This window comes from Ailuropoda melanoleuca, chromosome 8 (assembly GCF_002007445.2).
Source record: "Ailuropoda melanoleuca isolate Jingjing chromosome 8, ASM200744v2, whole genome shotgun sequence".
NCBI lineage: Eukaryota > Metazoa > Chordata > Mammalia > Carnivora > Ursidae > Ailuropoda > Ailuropoda melanoleuca.
The window spans coordinates 58,022,475-58,025,837 of record NC_048225.1 but is presented as its reverse complement, the minus strand read 5'-3'; the positions used below and the strand labels follow the sequence as shown (position 1 = coordinate 58,025,837).

At 38.0% G+C, this 3,363-nt stretch overlaps 1 long non-coding RNA gene across 1 annotated transcript; it reads right to left on the bottom strand.

Moving 5' to 3' along the window:
• Positions 1-1,361: 1,361 nt before the first annotated feature.
• On the bottom strand, positions 1,362-3,064 carry LOC117803379. The gene is made up of 3 exons (XR_004627176.1): positions 2,445-3,064; positions 2,246-2,350; positions 1,362-1,419 (listed from the first exon to the last, which is right to left on the bottom strand). It is a non-coding gene; the product is annotated as an uncharacterized LOC117803379 (long non-coding RNA).
• Between the last annotated feature and the right edge of the window lie 299 nt (positions 3,065-3,363).

Genomic DNA, 3,363 nt, shown 5'->3' with positions numbered 1-3,363 from the left:
AACGACTGTGCCACCCAGGCGCCCCCCGTGTTCATTTATAAAATGGCCACCGTCAAACCTCTCAGCTGCCCTTCTTCACAAGGGTGATGCCTTTGGGTGCAGGGAATGCAGTGGAGGAATAGTTAAAGTGTTCAGAAAAGTCTTCCCCTGCCTTCCAGGACATCATATATTTCCTCAGCCACTTTGGAGCTGCTTATCATTTTTTGAGAACTACATCAAGTCAATATAGAAGGTTAAGGTGTCCTAGTGTCAGAATGTGGGAGGAATAGGAGGCAGACATTCTGTTTCCTATGAATAGAATGTGATTGAAAGAGCCACAAGCAATGTGCCTGCATGCCAAAATAAAAGTCAATACTCTATAAGGAAAGTCAGTAAGCCACATATTAAATGTAAAAACAACAACAACAATAACAACTACAAAAACCAAGTATAAAGTCCGGGGTGGGGGGAGTAAACAGAAGGGGGAATGAACCACGAAAGACTATGGACTCTGGGAAACAAACTGAGGGCTTCAGAGGGGAGGGGGGTGGGGGATTGGGATAGACTGGTGATGGGTAGTAAGGAGGGCACGTATTGCATGGTGCACTGGGTGTTATACACAAACAATGAATCATGGAACATTACATCAAAAACTAATGATGTACTGTATGGTGACTATCAACATAATAAAAAATTTTTTTAAAAAAGAAGTCTTATGATAAAAAAAAAGTATAAAGTTTTTAGAAGAAAGCATAGGAGATCATGTTTAAAATCTTGAGTAGTTAAAGATGTTGAAAAAAACTTTTAGGCTCAAGATGGAGCCACTCCTGCCCATAGTGCCACGTTAGCAAACCAAAATTTAGACAACTTTTGTGTCCTTGTAAATGCACTACTTGCCCATAAACACAGTATATCCGGTCAGAAAAGCCCGAAACACCAAGCCAACTCTGGGCCTTCTCTCCCCGCAGAAAGTTGACTATGTGGCCCCTGGCCAGTCAGATTTTTTTTTTTTATTTGCCTCTTCCTTGTTATTTATTCTTTATCTCACAAAAGCTTTTTGCCTTCAGCCCCATTTTGTGGTTGTCTGAAAGGAGACTACCCACTTCATGAAGTATCTAAAAAAAACTTGTGCATATCACACATAATCACTAAATTGTTTTCTTTCTTTTAAAATATTTAAAGATTTTTCTTATGTATTTGAAAGAGAGTGAGAGAGAGAGAGAGAGAGAGAGGAGACATACACGCACACGCGCGCCTGCTAGCATGAGCAAGGGGAGGGGCAGAGGGAGAAGCAGACTCCCTGCTGAGCAGGGATCCCCTGTGGGGCTCCATCCCAGAACCCTGAAATCATGACCTGAGCCGAAGGCAGACTCTTAACTGAGCGAGCCACCCAGGTGTCCCACTGAATTGTCTTCTTCATTTTTTTTCAACAAAGGTGTTCTGAAAGGTAACCAGAAATAATAAACTTTTAGAAAATGATAAATTGCATAAGGAATATAGTTAATAATATTATAATAACTTTGTATGATGACAAAGGGTAGCTACACTTACGGTGAGCATTTTGTAACATATGTACTTGCTGAATCACAGTGTTATACACCTGAAACTAATATAATATTACAGATCAACTGTACTCTGATACAAATTTTTTAATACTCCAATTCAAATTTTTTAAATGATAAATTAAACTTCAAAAAATTTAAATTTCTTCTCAACCACAGACACTTTTAAAAGGATGCAAGCCAAAGACAGAGAGAAAATAGTCCAATATTCACCAAACATATATTTGACAAAGGACTTGTATCCAGAATCTACATAGAACTCCACAAATTGATAATAATAAAAAAATTTAATTTTAAAATGAACAAATGATTTGAACAGACATGTCATTGTAATTTTAAAATTGAGGAAGATTTGGGGTGCCCGGGTGACTCAGTCATTAAGTGTCTGCCTTCGTCTCAGGATATGGTCCCAGGGTCCTGGGATCGAGCCCCACATCAGGCTCCTCCACTGGGAGCCTGCTTCTTCCTCTCCCACTACCCCTGCTTGTGTTCCCTCTCTCACTGGCTGTCTCTTTCTGTCAAATAAATAAATAAAATCTTTTTAAAAAATTGAGGAAGAATTGAACAGATATGAAGTAATGTTATGAATAGCCAATTTGCACTTGAAAAAAATGTTTGCCTTATAAGTTCAGGAATATGCACATTAAAATCATAATGAAATAGCACTAAAAATCACTAAAGTGCTTAAAATTACAATGACTTACAGATTCATACGTTGGCAAGGAGATGTTGTTGGTGGATGTGTAAGATGGTACGACAATCTTGTAAGAAAATCCAGCACTTGTCTCAAAGTGAAATATGTATCCACACTGTAACAAAGAAATTCAACTTTTAGTTATATTCTCAAGAAGAATTAAGCACATGTCCACCACAAGAAGACTTGCATAAAAATGCTCATAATACCTTGATTCATAATATCCAAAAATGGAAGACACTTCAAATATGTCTCAATAGGAGAATGGATAAGTAGATTGTATATATTCATACCATCTTATGAATGTTAATCAGCAGAAGAGAACAAACCACTGATACATAAAACGATATGAATAAAGAGCAGAAGTGTTAAGTTAGATGAAAGAAAGTTTTTACAATGAAGTCTATACTGTATGATTCCATTCATAGGAAGATTCAAACTGACAAAGTTGAGATTCGACGTCAAGTAGCTGAGGAATTCGTTCTATCAAAATAACCATCCCATAAATAACTAGAAATCATGTGGGGGAGAGGGGAGGGAGAGGGAAAAGGAAAATAATCTGAGGGCACTGTAAAATAGTCAAAACCAGTCAGAAATCAAAAGGGAGTATGCCTTTAGTAAAAAGGAAATAACATTGGGTGAGGTTCCTGTTTTCGTGTCTTTTCAACTGAGAGGTACAAGGTAACACAATTAAAATTCGTAGAAAAGCTCAATTTGTTTGACTAGAAAAGTAATTTTAAAAAGAAAATGCAAGTCTGGGGCGCCTGGGTGGCACAGCGGTTAAGCATCTGCCTTCGTCTCAGGGCGTGATCCCGGCGTTCTGGGATCGAGCCCCACATCAGGCTCTTCCTCTATGAGCCTGCTTCTTCCTCTCCCACTCCCCCTGCTTGTGTTCCTTCTCTCACTGGCTGTCTCTCTCTCTCTCTGTCAAATAAATAAATAAAATCTTTAAAAAAAAAAAAAAAGAAAAGAAAATGCAAGTCTGCCACATATGCTGAAAAGTAGAGAGAAATAGCCACAAAAGAAAGAGTTTGAAAATTCCATGTGTAAATGCCTCCCACATATCTAAAGTACATGTTTGAGGAAGACTTCATACAATCTAAATAATTACAAGACCTGAAGAGGCAT